The sequence below is a fragment of the Rosa rugosa genome, chromosome 2 (genome assembly GCF_958449725.1).
Source record: "Rosa rugosa chromosome 2, drRosRugo1.1, whole genome shotgun sequence".
Lineage (NCBI taxonomy): Eukaryota > Viridiplantae > Streptophyta > Magnoliopsida > Rosales > Rosaceae > Rosa > Rosa rugosa.
Genome location: NC_084821.1, coordinates 35,745,068 through 35,763,222, shown reverse-complemented (window position 1 = coordinate 35,763,222; position 18,155 = coordinate 35,745,068). Strand labels below are relative to the sequence as shown.

At 39.5% G+C, this 18,155-nt stretch overlaps 1 long non-coding RNA gene across 1 annotated transcript; it reads right to left on the bottom strand.

Moving 5' to 3' along the window:
* Positions 1 to 4,675: 4,675 nt before the first annotated feature.
* On the bottom strand, positions 4,676 to 5,575 carry LOC133729642 (uncharacterized). Its single transcript, XR_009856440.1, has 3 exons — positions 5,390 to 5,575; positions 4,975 to 5,292; positions 4,676 to 4,858 (listed from the first exon to the last, which is right to left on the bottom strand). It is a non-coding gene; the product is annotated as an uncharacterized LOC133729642 (long non-coding RNA).
* Positions 5,576 to 18,155: the final 12,580 nt, after the last annotated feature.

The following is an 18,155-nucleotide window of genomic DNA, read 5'->3' as shown; positions in this document are numbered from 1 at the left end:
TTCAACGGGAAATCGGGAATGTTCCTAGTCCAAGTTCATGGGACAATTAAAGAATGATATACGTGCTTGAATATGATGCTCGGAGTATGATAGGATCTCAATTAAAAGATTAAAAACAAAGAGGATGAAAAATAATAACAAGTATACAAATCAAGCTTGAAAATTCAGAGCTACTCGTCTGAAGGATCTCAAGGTTCTTATGAAGTACTTTAGAGAGTCAACACTATTGTAGCAGAGAGTACAATAAGGAGTATTGCTTTTTTCTTCAATCTCGCTAACTGGTGTTATGCGCTGAGTACTCCATTTTGGGATTTCTAAATAATACCAGCTTTCTCTCTTCGTCAGTCTCGCTCACACTAAATAATAAAGGAGTATGGTCTTTGCTTTCAAATTGAAGCAAATTTTGAATTTAATTTGGTTGATTTGGAGAATTGGGTATTGTATACAGTTGATGAATTGGGTATTAGTATGGATAATTCAAGGTCGGAATCTCAATCAATGTTGACTTTATTCATCTTGTTAGTCGGTGAATTTTTTGTATTGGAATTTCAAAAAAAGATGTTGATTCTAGGTTTTGAATTTTGGATTTTGTGAGTAGGTGGAAATGATGGAGGTGAAAAAAAAAATGCAAACACAAATAGAAACAGAAAGCTTTCGTCTCCGACCCAACAACATCGGAGCTTTCAACTCCAGAGGCCGATCAGTTCTGTTGCTATGTAAGTCGACCCTTTTTGTTTCTATTTTGGATTAGCTCATCTTCTCTACTACTCTCAACTTGTGGGATTCCCGAAAAAGGGTCAAATCATAGCTTAGTCTGTCTCAATTCTGTCCCCTCAACATAATTGGTCTGCAGAGATTAAAAAATGAAACAAAAGATTAAGAAAATATTTTTTTAATCTCTGTGAACCAATCATGTCGAGGGGACATAATTGTGATAGAATAATAGAGACAGCTAATTTCATCCCGGAATTGTATAGGTTGAGACAGAGCCTAATTGAAATCAGTTCAACTTCACTCAAGTGAAATTCTTTTCCTTTAAACCAGAATAATAAGATAGATAGAATGATTTGATTTTAGAGTTTGGAATATAAAATATTTGCTAAATCAGTCTCCTCACAAAATGAAGATTCTTGTAAAGAGATATGTTGAATGTCAAGCCTGGTTTCTGATGTTTATTCTACTTGGTTTTTATTGTGAATGGGTTTTGTATGCATGTGAATGATGCCAGGAGCCGTATTACTTGTAGCTTTTGACTCTCATTGTCTCTTTGCAGATTTAATTGAAGCAACAACTTGTGCCTGACCTTGAGCAAGTTCAAGTCTCTCTCAACACTCAACAGCCGAATCAGATCTCAAAGATGGAGGAGGCTATTGATAGAGAAGGTAATAAATCTCTTTCTTATTCTACTTATTATTTTATCTTCAGAGCATTTTCGTTACTTCAGGAATTTCTGTGTCTTTTGTGTAAATTCTTTCTTGAATTCAGGAGGAATGCATATTTAATACTTTTGTTTTGTTTTTTTTGTCTTCCTTTTTGTATATGCACTATTATCTGAGCTCTATACTATTACCATGCTAGGTTAATTTATACTTCAAATCAAAGTTTATATGTCTGATTGGCAGTTAGTTAATTGTCACTATAAAGTTTGCAATTTGGCACTATCTCAGTGAACTGCAAGCATGTAATTTTGTTTTTTTACTTAATTGGCCTCACACTCGAGCAAAATAGAAACCTACAACGTATTTGACCTTTGCTGTCATGTAACCACTGAGCCATGTGTGGTTCTTTCCCGAATCTATTACTTTGTTGGTAGACAAAGCAGGACAACTTAGTTTCTTTTGTATCAAGTATCAAATTAGTTTCTCAGCTTATAATGTCTTTGATAATAGGATTATGAATGCAGTGACAAGCAAAACATATATCTGGTTGGCTCCAAAGAAGATGAGAGTCTATGAAAGTAGGGGAATTCAGGCCTTTCCCCTTGATGACTAGTTTATAAGGCTTTCCTTGGGAAGTTCATGTGGAGAATTTAAAGACCTTGCTTGAAAGACCTTGGAAAAAATTTCTTAATTGAAAGAAATTATAACACCTGGCTTGGGAAGTTGTTGTGGAGATATCCTTTGGAAGCAGATTCCTTGTGGATAGAGTGATAAGGAGTAAGTTGATGTTAATGGTTGGGATGCTAGACCCTGATGAGGGTTTCAAGTTGAAGTAGGTGGAAAGAAATTTAACATAAATTCTCTCTTTTGGAGTGCTATTAGTTGGTGGGGGTGATGGGGACAATGTGAGATTTTGGGAGGACTAGTGTCAGCGACAGAAGCTCTGCATTCGTGTTTCCCAGTTATGCTCCAGCAAATACATTGACAAGATTTCAAGGTTTATAGATTGTACAGTGTTTTCTTATAGCTAGAACTTTGGATTTAGAAGGACTCTCAATGATTTGGAGATGGAGAGTTTCCATCTCTGCCATTAAAGCTAGAAGGTGCACCCTGTGTCCTTGTAGGGTGATGATAGGGACTTGGCATTTAGAGCAAGTCTTTTAACAGTTATCCTTGCAATAGATATGAGTTCTCATTTATTCTGTTAAATGTTGATCAGATTTGGAATGCAAAGGTTCCTCCTAAGGTTTAGATGCTCACTTGTTCAATATTCAGAAATGAAGACCATGCCTTTACCGTTGTCCTCACAAGGCAAGGGGATAAATTGTTACAGATCTGGTCTAGGTTTTTCAAGCGTGCCGATGTTAGTTGGGTCATTCAAAGAGTGTTATGTTGTTAAGCATAAGTTTAAGGGTTTAGAAAGATGAAACAAAGCCCAAACCCTCTCTGGTTGAAGAAATGTTGGCAGTAATTCTGGGTTATATAGATGGAGTGAAATTTAAGGATGAAGATATTTGGGGATGGGGGTGGAACAGCTCTTGATCAATTTAGTTTTTGGTCAGCTTTGTTGTCACGCCCCGAATTTTGAATAACAAATTCAAATCCAAAACATGAATTAATACAACTCACTTAAATACAACCTGAAATTTTTTATCAAAAACATCCACACCTCACATCACTCGATATTACATAAACCAAATCTCAAATTTGTTTATTACAGCACACTCTCACCAAAATATATTGTAAGGCTCAAATGAGCATAACTCACCTCACAATTACAATTGCTGTAAAACTAAAACAAATTCTCTAACCCGCACGATCACCGCCCTGATTCTCCTGACCTGTAGGATTACCCGCTACACAATTTGAATAGTGTACCGGGATTGCAACAACACCAAACCCGGTAAGCTTTTGACAGCTCGTATGAGTAAACAAGAATGAACTGTTTATTTATTAAATTACAATTCCTTTAACTCAAGTAAACAACCAACAATCTCAACATCCACCACGCAAACGTCAAAACAACTCACTGGAAACAACAAAGAATACATTCTTAAAATCCCATGACCTCTAGGTCACCTATGTGGTCTTTCCCACAACACGTTAGAGCTCTAACTACATCGTTACATCACCTTGGCCTAGATTTGGTAAACGACATATATCCGGGTTATTTAATAACCCTCGATCCTTGGACCCCTGTCCTCAGACCCCTACCTTCTTTACCTTCTATTCAACTCACAAGGTCAACATGATTATCACAAACATTCATCGGTCATCATTATCACAATAATCATGGCAATTTCAAAAACAATAACATATCATAACCAAGTTATCGCAATTCCACACACACCTCAATGTCACACCATTCCATATATAACCACGTAAATATATATATACGTAATTATCCGCTCAGGGATAATCACTAATACCAACTATAGTTCAAGCATAAAAATCGTGAAATTCATTTTGTATAATTAAAATCATTTTACTTACCTATGGACCGTAATTGATCAAGTCCATATGATTTAAAACAAATATTTATTTCAAAAATATTTGCACACAATTACGACAAAATAAAGTAATTAAATGTACTCGGTTCGTAATATGAACCACATGAGGTTTACTCACCTCACTACAACAATTATAGTCATTTCCAAGGGTGCGATTTGGTCGGAAAAGCCACTTTCTCCGTCGGAAAAAGCTATTTCCGACCGCTAGGTGCCCTCGGTGGTCCTCGGAAAAAATACCATCGGAAATAGTCTTTTTCCGACCAACCCTCGGAAAAAGATATATTTCCGACAGCCAGATGTGGTCGTAAATAATTTTTTGGTGGTCGGAAATTGTTACTCCTCATTGACGACAAATAGTATTTCCGACAAAAAATGTTTGTTGGAAATAATTCGTTGCTTGTAGGAAAAAATTGGCTGCTAGCCAATCCATTTTTTTCCAAGGACTTATTTCCGACGAATAGTAGTGGTCGGAAAAAACTATTTCCGATAAGAATATTTAATTCCGACGACTATTTGGCATCGAAAATGAATAAGTTTCGAGGGTCATATTTTCCTCGGAAATTGATATTTTCTGTCGGAAAAATATAATCTAATATTTCCGAGAATGATATTGTGGTCGGAAAAAGTGGTCGGAAATGTTTTTCCACAAGATTTATTCGTTGAAATTTGTCAGCAATTTTTTTTTTCCTCCCACTCAATTTAATTGTCAATTAACCTGATTGGAAGAGGTAGATGAATCAAAGAGACAATTAAATCTTCATAAAAAAAATTGCATTAGAAGAAACATAGTTAATCATTCATACATGTTCAAACAAAGATATAATCATTTCTTAAGCAAGGAAGCTAACAATATATCTAATAAAAGTCCTCATTAGAGTTTGCATCATATTCACCAGCAACATCTTCATCACCATCTTCATCAGTACCATCTTCATCATGATGTGCACTTGAATCTGTTGCAATATTGTCCTATTGTAAAAGAAAAACAAAGAAGTTAGAATGCAAAATAAGTAAGAGCTAAAACATGCAGTAAATAACATGAACAATAGAAACATATACAAATATTTGAAAGACAGAAATAGTACCACAGAATGTGAGTTTCTTGCTTTAGAATTGTCTGAGGTATTAGGCAGCAAACTTTGAACAATTTGAGTCAACTTGTCCAATTTATCTGTCAGAGATTCAACTTGGCCTTTCACTCTTTCATAATCTTCTTTTTGTTCCAAACATGTAGGCTTATTACAAGTTTGGTTAGGTGAAGTGTAATCTTTTAGTTTCACCCCAGCACCTAAACCAAGTACACGACCATGACTAGGCCCACCAATCACTTTCTGATATATTTCCCAATCATCAGCTTCACCAAACACCTCTTCCACTCTATTCTTTTTTTCAGTAAGATCATCCTTCAAATAAAATTATATAAATTTAATCATATGTAAACCATCACAATAATATATGAATAGAAAAAATTTGACTTACGAATCCAGTATAGAAACTTACATAAATTTCCCTAGCCTTGTCACTTTTCCAATGTTCTTCTTTTCCGTCATTTGCTTTACTTACATGGAACTTCCTCCAACACTCTATTGGGCTAGGTTCGACTCCATTTCGATCAAGCTATTAGATTAAATAATTAGAGAGTCATATATAGCATTCACTTCCAATTTATATAAATGTAATAGATTATTCAAATTAATAACCAAGATATATATTGAATCAATAACATAAAATAACAAACTCCAATGTTTCTATTTCTTACCTCCTCTTTGCGCCATTTTGTCATATATAGCAATCAATTACAGCAAAAGCATATGAACAATTATCATAGCTCTCTATTCCAAATCTTCGTCCTCATTTTGATTATCATGTGTGTAACCATGCTGAGCTTCTTCTTCTTGAGATGGTTCTCCTTCATTTGCAGGCATCTCAAAAACGTTTCTAGGTTTTGTTTCCACCACAACACTCCGCACCGAAAGAATTAATCAACAACGAATCCGACTTCACTTCACTCTGTACATATCCAAAAAAAAAAAATGTGTAAGAAATAGTCTGAGAAAACATACAAGCATTACCACTGAATCAATCCAATTCATTACTCTACACCAGCACATGTATTTGAGAAAATCAAGCTTTTTGAAATCTCTAGAATGCTTATTCATATATCATTGGATGGCAGATTAACCATAAGCATCACAATTACATATGGATATGGATATACGTATGGATATGGATTTTCTGGAGGTCTAAAACCCTAGACAGAAGAATCTTATATATGTATGGATATGGATTTTCTGGAGTTCAATCCAAAACCCTAGACAGAAGAAAATTCACCAAGATTTCGGTTCCGCAGAGATAAACTAGAACAAATTTAAAACTAAATTGATGTCATGGAGAGCTCCACGTACAGGTTAACTCCTTCCACATAAAAATAATTGAATGAGAGAGAGGCTGTAGTTGTGTTAATGGCGGATGGTCTTGTGAGCACTCTGCATACATCGAAAGAATTAGGGTTATCCCAATACAAGGAGAAAGGATTATGCCAACGATTTTGACATAATAGAAGTAGGTGAGCCCTCAAGAACAATTTAGACATATCAGTTGATTTATACAGTTCACTAAGAAAACTAATAGAGAGAAAGGAGAGATGGACAAACCTTTAATTGTCACCCAATCAATCAAGAAGCTTCTCAACTTTTCAATTCTTCATTGCCGTAGTGAGAGAGGAGGAAGAAAGATGAACTTTTAGGGTTTTGTTTCTCAGTGCGTAGCAAAGGAAGTTTTTTTTTTTAATTATTTAGACGAACTAAAAAGAAGGAGTCTTTCCCTTTTTTGGTGAGATAAGACTCCTTATTAGGGTATGTAAAAATGCACAGGCGGGAGAAAGGATAGGAGGGAAATTTTTTCCTCCCTAGGCGGGAAGTTCTTTTGTTTTTTGTTTTAATCAATTTTCATGGAACTTATATATAAATGCATATGTGTTGGTATGTCACACTATGTAGATCAACATCTTTATTCTAATATAAGATCGACCAATGAAGAATATTTCATAACATTCTTGATAAATAAATATGTACTTGCTAGCCTTTAAAAAAAAAAAAATGTACTCGCTAGTATTCAATTTTTTCTCGTCTAGATATTCTATATAATTGTATATGATCGATCAATGTCTACTGTATACGAATGCATATATGTGTGGAGGGACAGTCGTACTATATATGTAGTATGTATGTGATCGATAATGAATAGTACTATGTAACAGTATAGTGTGTGTGTGTGGACAAGCACACATGATCGATCGACAATGAATTGTGTGTGTGTGTAGAAGTCTTTCACTAACGGATATTTTTTTTGCCATTTTAAGAGATCTCTTGTGAGACCCAATTTTCGATTACATATATCGACATCTCCACTATTCAATTTTAGGTCTTCATGAGTAGATCACTTATACAAGTTTCCAGCACAATTGATGATTGTTAATGTAGTCATAATCATGATTTACTATTAAGGTTTAGGGTTTAGGGCGAAATCTCTCAGTTAGCATGATCGATCTCCTAAATATGCGGAATCTCCTAGTTAGCATCCCAGTTAGCACGAAATCTCCCAATTAGCATAATCGTGATTTACCATAGATGATCTCTTATCTACTTTCGCAACTAATAATATATTGGGTTAGGGCGGAACCTCCCAATTAACATGATCGATCGATCAAGTCTAGCTCTTATATAAATTCAAAACACGCACTTACGTACGTATCATGTATATATAACTATGAGACTTATAATATATATATATATATATATATATATATATATATATAAAATATGTATATATATATGTGTGTGTGTGTGCATATATATATATATACTATGAGATTTATCCGATCTTACCTTATAACCAATATATAATAAAATTGTTTTGTTTATATGCATCAATTCTAATCAACTAATAATATACTCATCAATTAACATGTGGAAAAATGGTCAAATTAATTTTGAAAGTTGGAGATCCTATGTTCAATTCTCCTCTTTGACATAATATTTTTATAAAAATAATACAATTTAGAGAAATATTTCCAAGGGTCACTAGCTGTCGGAAATATTTTGTTCATTACCGAGGGTACTTTGTTGCCCTCGAAATTAAGAAATCATTTCCGACAAAGTCAATTGCCTCTCGGAAATAGGTCTATCATTACCGACGACACAAAATCTTGTCGAAAATAATACTGGCACCAAAAGGTCCCGCCAATTTTTTTGTTTTTCCGACAAAATTGGAACTCTTTTCCTACAACATATTGTCCCTCGGAAATAAAATATATTTTGACAGAACATTTCCGACGACCATTTTTTGTGGTCGAAAAAGGAGCTTTTTTGCGAGGGCAACTCTGTGCTGTCGGAAATTTTCGTCGGAAATGATGACTTTTGTTGTAGTGCCTCTAATCCAGATGCGTCTTCTTAACAGCTCAAACAACGATTTCACGAATCGTCCGCCAAATCAATCTGCCGATCACCTAATTCAACAAGATCTTAACTTAGCCAACAACTCACAAACATACTTTACGACAATCCAACGGTCGGATCGAAATTAAATGATGATCCAACGGTCGGATCCTCACGGATCGCCTTTAGGATCATCCTCCAAAAACCATTACGAAGATCTGACGGTCGGATTTTCCTGTATCTTCCTTACTAACATCTCCGCTAATTTATACGAAAATCCAACGGTCGGATTCTCACGAATCGCCTTCCGAATCATCTTTTTACAATTTATACGAAGATCCAACGGTCGGATCTCCGCCCATGACCACACAAAGTCACTGGGACAGTCATACAATCAATGAATCTAAACTACAAGTCCATCGGATGGTCCGATCTTCACAGATCATGAATCGAACGATCGAAATCGATCGAAACGTAAAATTCATAACTTAATCATACTATATCCAAAAATTGCGTATAATATATCGACAAGATCGTATTGAAATATAGAATCTAAAAATGTATATAAACCATATTTTTGACCCCCGGAGGTGGCCGGAAATGGCCGCCGGAGTTAGTGGCAGAGCCGCCGCCGACCACCTCCAATGGTGTCGGGGTCGGGCTGCTCTTCTTCCTCTCATCATGCTTAACAACTTTCATAACTACCATGTAAGCTGAAAATGACCGGAAGTGGTTGAAATTACCTAAAACAGTCGAGGTGGCCGGAAAATTTCCATAATCAGGCCAAAATTTGCAGAATCCGGCAAGGCTTGATTTCGACGTCAAAACTTCAATTTCAGGCTTCGATCCCTTCTGTAGAGTTGTTAAGAAACTCAAGGCGAACTCACTGGTTCAAGAATCACTCGAAACGAAGCTCTATAGCTCGAGATATCCGAATCGATAGCTCCGGTTTTCATTCTTGGCGGGGTTGACTTGCAGCTGCTGCTACAGGCTGCGCCACCGTGAAAGTCTGCTTCTAGGAGCTTCAGGAGGTTGAGGCAAGCACGAGGATGAAGTTTGGCGAGGAGTGGTGACCGGTAACTTGAGATATCAAGCTTGGAACCAAAATGAGCTCAAAACGGAACCGTGTCCTCCTCCGCCACTGCCGGCCGTGTTGCGGTGCAAGGCTGCCACTGGAAGCTGCGCAAGGACGAGGCAAAAGCGTGGGATGTGGTCTGGTGCCTTGAGGTGGCCTGAGGTGGAAGAGATGAGTTGATGAAGATTTGCTCTGTTTTTGGTTTTGTTTCGGCCGAGAGAGAGAGAGAGCCTTTGCTTTGTTCTGTTGTCGGTCGAGCGAGAGGGAGAGAGAGAGATAATGATGCTTTCGGACGAGAGAGAGAGATAAATGATGGCATGGTCTGCTGCAATCATGAGATCCTCCCCACGAGGATCGTATTATTCCTCCAACGAGGTCGTACTGCAATCATGAGATCCTCCCTACGAGGATCGTATTATTCCTCTAACGAGGTTATTACAATCTACCCCCCATAAAGGAATTTTGTCCCGAAATTCAAGCACCTAATTCCACAAAGAGCTGTGGATACTTCACTCTCATGTCAGACTCTAACTCCCATGATGCATCACCCTCGTCATGATGACTCCACAACACCTTCACAAGATCAACCTCCTTCCTACAAAGCTTCTTCGTAGACCTATCTAAGATACGAACAGGTTCGACCACAAAGGTTACATCTGTGTTTACCTCAATCGTACCATGATCAATCACGTGAGACTCATCTCGAACGTACTTCCTGAGCATAGACACATGAAAGACGTTGTGCACACCCGACATGGTGACAGGCAAGGCAAGTCGATATGCCAAGTCTCCGACCCTTTGTAGAATCTCAAAAGGTCCAACATATCTTGGTGCCAACTTCCCCTTCTTACCAAATCTCACCACACCTTTCATAGGTAAGACTTTCAAGAACACGTAATCACCCGTCTCGAACTCAACTGGTCTTCTCTTCAAGTCTGCATAACTCTTCTGTCTACTTTGTGCTATTCGGATCCTGTCCCGAATAGTAGTGATCTTCTCTGTAGTCTCCAGAACAAGTACAGGACCAAAGAGTCCTTTCTCTCCTACTTCTGTCCAATAGATAGGAGTTCTACATGGCCTACCATAAAGAGCCTCATACGGGGCCATGCCGATGCTGGCATGATAACTGTTGTTGTAGGCAAACTCTACTAATGGTAGATGATCCGCCCAACTTCCCTTAAAGTCCAACACACAAGTTCTAAGCATATCCTCCATCACCTGATTCACTCTTTCAGTCTGCCCATCAGTCTGAGGATGAAATGCAGTGCTCATAGCTAACGATGTGCCAAATGCTTTATGGAATCTACGCCAGAATTCTGATGTGAAACGAGCATCCCGATCAGAAACAATAGTTACAGGCACACCATGAAGCTTCACTATATCATCCAGGTACAACTTACACAATGTATCACCTGAGTAAGTTTTCGCCACAGGGAGAAAGTGTGCTGACTTCGTCAATCGGTCAACAATTACCCAAATGGAGTCATAACCTTGTTTGGACCTGGGCAATCCAGTCACAAAGTCCATGGAGATATCTTCCCATTTCCATACAAGAATTGGTAAGGGTTTCAGCATCCCTGCGGGCCTCTGATGCTCTACCTTCACTCGCTGACATGTAAGACACTTTGACACATGTTCCGCCACATCCCTCTTCATTCCATACCACCAAAATTGTCTTCGTAGGTCCATATACATTTTAGTACCCCCTGGATGTATCGTGTATCGAGATCTATGAGCTTCCTGCATGACCTCTTCCTTGAGGTTATCAACACTTGGAACATACAATCTCCCTCGAAATCTCAACCCTCCATCTGTTCTAATAGCCCACTCAGAAGGGCCTTCCACATTAGGATTAGCAGTCATCTCCGCAATCCTTGCCTGGGCAAACTCATCAAGTGTCTGACCCTGAATGATCCTGGAAATCAAGGTGGACTGTAAGGTGATACTTTCGAGAAAGATTTCATGTCCAAATCTAGCGGGCATAAGATCAAACTTCGATGCAGCTTCCAACATGAGCCACTCCTGCACCATGAGCGATGCCATGATTACTTGGGGCTTCCTACTCAAAGCATCAGCCACTACATTGGCCTTTCCGGGATGATACTCCAAAGTGAAATCATAGTCTTTAATGAGCTCCATCCATCTCCTCTGCCTCATATTCAACTCCTTCTGGGAGAATAGGTACTTCAAACTCTTATGATCAGAAAAAAGTTCGAACTTCTCACCATATAGATAGTGCCTCCAAATCTTCAAGGCAAAAACTACTGCAGCTAGCTCTAGATCATGAGTAGGATAGTTCCGTTCATGCACCTTCAACTATCTAGAGCCGTATGCAACGACTTTACCATGTTGCATCAACACACATCCCAAACCTTGATATGACGCATCACTGTAAATAACTAAACCACCACCACTAGATGGAATAGTTAACACTGGAGCTGTAGTCAATCTTTTTTTCAGCTCATTGAAAGCCTTCTCACACTCATCCGTCCATACAAACTGAGTGTCCTTCCTTGTCAATTTGGTCAAAGCCGTAGCAATACCAGAAAACCCCTCAATGAAACGCCTGTAATACCCTGCCAATCCAAGGAAGCTACGGATGTCAGTAACAGTAGTAGGGCGGCTCCAACTCATCACTGCTTCAACCTTCGAAGGATCCACAGAAACTCCATCCTTTGAAACTACGTGACCAAGGAACTTGACTTCCTTCTGCCAAAAGTCGCACTTCTCAAACTTGGCAAACAATTTCTTCTCTCTCAGCGTTTGTAGGACAATCCACAAATGTTCCTCATGCTCATTAGACGACCTTGAATAAATCAAGATGTCATCCACAAACACTATAACAAATCTATCCAAGTAAGGACTGAACGTGCGGTTCATCAAGTCCATGAATGCTGCTGGTGCATTAGTTAGACCAAAAGGCATGACAAGGAACTCAAAATGCCCATACCTGGTCTTGAATGTCGTTTTTGGAATATCCTCATCCTTCACCCTTAGCTGGTGATATCCAGATCTCAAATCAATCTTTGAGAACACAGTAGCCTCTCTAAGTTGATCGAACAAGTCATCAATCCTAGGTAAAGGGTACCTGTTCTTGATGGTTACCTTGTTCAGCTGCCGATAATCCACACATAAACGAAGTGAATTATCCTTCTTCTTCACAAATAACACTGGTGCACCCCAAGGGGATACACTAGCCTGAATGAACCCTTGAGCCAGTAATCCATCAATCTGAACTTTCAACTCCTGAAGTTCAGCTGGAGCCATCCGATAGGGTGCTTTCGATATCGGGGTAGTACCTGATATCACATCAATGGAGAAGTCCATTACCCTTTTTGGAGGCAACCCTGGTATCTCCTTAAACACATCAGCATATTCTGAAACTACAGGAATCCCTGTAACCTCAGAAATACTACTCCCTGACTCAATATGAGCCAAAATCCCTGCCCTCATGGTAATGTCGGACTTCAGACAACGGTAATGAAACACTGGTTGTCCAGGAATATGGAAGGACACAATCATCCTAAAGCAGTCAATCAATGCATGGTTCGGGCTCAACCAATCCATACCCAAAATCACATCATATGTGTGATCCGGAATCACAATCAATGAGGCAGAGAACTCTCTACCACCTATCCCAATAGGGCAATCATTACAAAACATATCCAGCTCAAGAGATACACCCAGAGGTGATGTAACACATAATGATCTAGTAAGAGGCATGGCAATCAATCCCAACACATCCACTACTGAACTAGATATGAAAGAGTGGGAGGCTCCCGTATCAAACAATACTCTAGCAAGATAGTTATAAACAGATAAGGTACCTTCAACCCCAGTGCCTCTCTGACCGATTGCAAAGACTCTAGCTGGTACTGGAGGTAAGAGCCTTTGCTGGTTACCATGTCCTCCAACCCGAGGTTGAGTACAGTCCTTGGCAAAGTGTCCAGTCGGTCCGCATCGAAAGCATCACACAACCTTGGGTTTCGTGCACGCCCTGGCAAGATGGCCCAACTCCTTGCAGTTAAAACATCTCATAGGTGCTGTAGGTGCAGCTTGCCTGATAGGCGCAGCCTGAATAGGAGGAGTTGCTGCTGCCCTAACTGGGGCTTGGTGGTGATAGGTTATCCTAGCTGGAGCTTGTGGATGGAGTTGAGTCCGCCGTCGCTTCCACGACTCACCTCCATGATCCCTGGAACCACTGCTTCCTACAATTGCCTTCCCCTTTCCTAAGGATTCCCTCACAGCCCCTCGTTCACTTGCACGCATGCTGGTTGCCTGCTCATGGGCCATGGCACTAGCAAAGATCTCTTCCTTGGTGGCTAACCGAAGAGGATACACTATCTCCCTAATCCTGTACTAGCTTCAGTCCCCTCAAGAACTTCTTAGCCAAGGCTCGGGCATCCAACTGGGGAACGAACCTATATAATTAGGTGAACCGTGTTTCATACTCTCTCACAGTCATAGTCCCTTGTTCCAGAGCAATGAAATCTAACTCGATCTGCTCCCTCACTGCATCAGGGAAGTACATGTCCTGGAATAGTTCCACAAAACCATCCCAAGTCAGAGTAGCCATATTCACTGTATTCCGCTGACCAGCCCACCATATCCTGGCATCACCCTGAAGAAGATAAGCAACAATCTTCCACTTCTCAGTTTCGGTGCAAATCACCATCTCAAAACAGCTCATCATATTCTCAAGCCATTGATCAGCAGCCCAATGATCAACACCCCCCTCAAATGGGGTTGCACCTAACTGTTTGATCTCCTTAACCAGTTTGGCTAAGCGAACAGCATCCCCTACCTCCACAACAGGTGGAGTAGGCGGTGCGTCAAAAGAAGACTCTGCATCACTCTCATAAAGCTCCTCTACGGGACGGGTCCTTTCCCCCTAACACCAATTTTGCCTCCTCTTCTGCGCGCATTATGGCCTCGCTGTTTGTCCATTACCTAAGGTGCATAGTACGCTTGGTTAATATAAGTATAGTACTTAAACACATTATAAGTCAAATACAAGTCCATATTAACCAAGTCAATACTACAAGGGAAGCACTCAAGGTCCTAAAGCAACTCGATGTCCTAGACGACTCCTAACGCTCACACATACCCAATGACTTTGCCAATACCGAAGAGCACACGATGGGGATCCGCTGCAGACGGGCCATCACTCGGTAAGTATTGACATATCACCAAATATGTACCTTACGCTCTGATACCAAACTGTCACGCCCCGAATTTTGAATAACAAATTCAAATCCGAAACATGAATTAATACAACTCACTTAAATACAACCTGAAAATTTTTCTCAAAAACATCCACACCTCACATCACTCGATATTACATAAACCAAATCTCAAATTTGTTTATTACAGCACACTCTCACCAAAATATATTGTAAGGCTCAAATGAGCATAACTCACCTCACAATTACAATTGCTGTAAAACTAAAACAAATTCTCTAACCCGCACGATCACCGCCCTGATTCTCCTGACCTGTAGGATTACCCGCTACACAATTTGAATAGTGTACTGGGATTACAACAACACCAAACCCGGTAAGCTTTTGACAGCTCGTATGAGTAAACAAGGATGAACTGTTGATTTATTAAATTACAATTCCTTTAACTCAAGTAAACAACCAACAATCTCAACATCCACCACGCAAACGTCAAACCAACTCACTGGAAACAACAAAGAATACATTCTTAAAATCCCATGACCTCTAGGTCACCTATGTGGTCTTTCCCACAACACGTTAGAGCTCTAACTACATCGTTACATCACCTTGGCCTAGGTTTGGTAAACGACATATATCTGGGTTATTTAATAACCCTCGATCCTTGGACCCCTGTCCTCAGACCCCTACCTTCTTTACCTTCTATTCAACTCACAAGGTCAACATGATTATCACAAACATTCATCGGTCATCATTATCACAATAATCATGGCAATTTCAAAAACAATAACATATCATAACCAAGTTATCGCAATTCCACACACACCTCAATGTCACACCATTCCATATATAACCACGTAAATATATATATACGTAATTATCCGCTCAGGGATAATCACTAATACCAACTATAGTTCAAGCATAAAAATCGTGAAATTCATTTTGTATAATTAAAATCATTTTACTTACCTATGGACCGTAGTTGATCAAGTCCATATGATTTAAAACAAATATTTATTTCAAAAATATTTTCACACAATTACGACAAAATAAAGTAATTAAATGTACTCGGTTCGTAATATGAACTGTTTGGACCCAAAATGAACATTTTGGCCTGACAAGGCATGTGTTGGAGAAATTGAGCCAATGTCAGTGGCTCAAGCTATATATTGTCGACAAGTTCGAAATATATATTTAGAGGCTAAATAAAGCCTACTATGGAAGCATGGAAACATGAAAAGTCAACTTTAGCACATTTTCCTACTTCGGCTAGGAGAAACCGAGCTAAACAAGGAAGGAGGGGCGGCAGACTGACCAAATGAACTTGAAATGAGTTGAAACTTTCCAGATCCATTCTAGACAGCCCAAGGATCATTTCTTATGAAGAGTGCAAGAGCTTTTTTTTGAGTGGAAGGCCTTCAAACAATCAGCCCAATTTTCTACAGAAGCAAAACTGGAAAACTGGACCTGTAAGAGGTCCAGCAGCATTTTCGGCCCAACTACATGGAATAAAAATCTGAAAATTTGTCAGGATGATCTACACTCATAGTGGAACATTTCATATGAATAAGTTGAAGGCATATAATGAAGTCTTGTTGGAGAAATAATTGAAGGAATAAAGGGGCAGAAACTGACCTAAAACCAGCTCAATATTCACATGTTCATGTTTCCTACCCACATGAAGAAAGCTAGATGCTTTTCTCTTTTTCCTTGGATATATTTTTCTTCTACAATCTCTTTAATAGATCATCACCACTTCCATGTTGCTGCACCTTCATGCTTTGCTTTCATTTCATCTCTTCTCTATCTTTTCCATATTTTACAAGTGAACTTAGATCTACTTTCATTATTTTTCTTCCACTCATCATTTCACTCTTCTTTTTCTTCCCTATATAAACACCTTCTCCTCTCATTCTAACAACACATTCACAACACAACAACAACATCTCTAAGATGATCTAAGTTCTCTCTAGAGCAAACCTCTCTAAGAGCAACTCCTCTCCCTCTCTTTTTCTATCTCTTACCGGTGATCACACTCCTAGTCCTAGTCTTCTCAGAAGCCGACTTTCAGTGCCACCAAACCCTCTGTCAACGTGCTTCGGTCCTAGTCTCCTTGGGAGCCGACGGTAGTGCCGCGACCACAACGGTTACAGAACCAGCCAAGCAAGGGTAACGCCCTAGCAACCCAGCCAAGCTAAAGTCACGCTTTAGCAAGATCTCAACATTTCCCGGTGATTTCACTCTGCTCAATCTGTAATATTGAGTATCGATTGTGTTAACAAGAAGAAACTTCAGCAAAGTCCTCACCACGAGGCAGAAAGAATCCCCACGACGAGGTTGGTGCTCTCCTCGTCTACAATCGCTCGACAGAAGTTAGGTCAAGGGACACCCCCGACGACCGCACCCGAACGGTGCTGGCACGCCCGCGCAAGAAAAGAGACTATTGACCAGCTGCAGCAAAATTGGAGCCAAACATTTTGGCACACCCGGTGGGACTATACTAGAGTCTTTTTTCGTCATCATTGAGATGCCAGGGGAAAATCTTTACCAAAAGAAATTCCTAAAGTGAATTGATGGACAATGTTGCCACCATTGGCGATACCGCCATTAATGATGAGTTTATGCCTATTCCCATCCCAGAGGGGGCAAGCATTGATGAACAGCTCGCGATCATCATGGCCAACATCGAGAGGAATAAAGAAAAGCAAGCCAGGGACATGGCCATTTTGATCGCAAAAACAAAGCAGAGGTTTCGCGATTGGGACCTAGAAATTGAGCAGAACGCTCGAGAAGAGGTCATTTATGAGGCTTATTTGCCTATAGGTGGCAATCAACCTAATGGCCTCACTGGTGAATCACAGCCTTACATAGAGGCTACTTATGGAGAACGTCATCAACAAGATTGTTCTTCAGACAAGAAAATTGTCTCTGAACAAATATCTGATGTCTCCACTGATCAAGCCAAATATGTGGCTACTGATCAGATGCATGGGGGGCAAGATATGACCCATGATCATCCCTTTGATCAAGAGAAGTTGGCGACAGTTGGCGACAAAGCCGATCTTGGGACACCGTCATCTTCCAAATTACAGTTGGAGATCATGTCTCGTCAACCAACAAAGATACTTAGGGGGCAAGAATACCCCTCTCACGAGCCAAATTCCTCCAAATTCTTCAACGAGAAGTATCTTTGTTCTTTTTCTACAAACTCTCATAGGAGGGATTTTTACCCTACAAATTTTGATACATCAGAGCTTGGAGTGAAGCATAGATGGCCTCCCCCGTGGCCTTCTGGAGTTTAGCCAAATATAGTGCTGCTAACTTCTTTCTTTGTTTTTAAATTTCCTGTCAATTTTCAGTTTTCATTTTTATTTTCGTCATTTGTGAATCATAACGGAATAGGTGAAGTCTCTTTTGTTAATATTGGCCTAAACTCCTTATTGGTGCCTAGTTCAGGTCCCTTAAGGTTAAGGGCGGCTTTTATTAACACTTGTTGAACTGTCTTCACACTTATGACCTTTCTCATCTTAGTAAGTATAGCCTATGTGAAATGGTGTCTAGAAAGGGGACAACGTTCA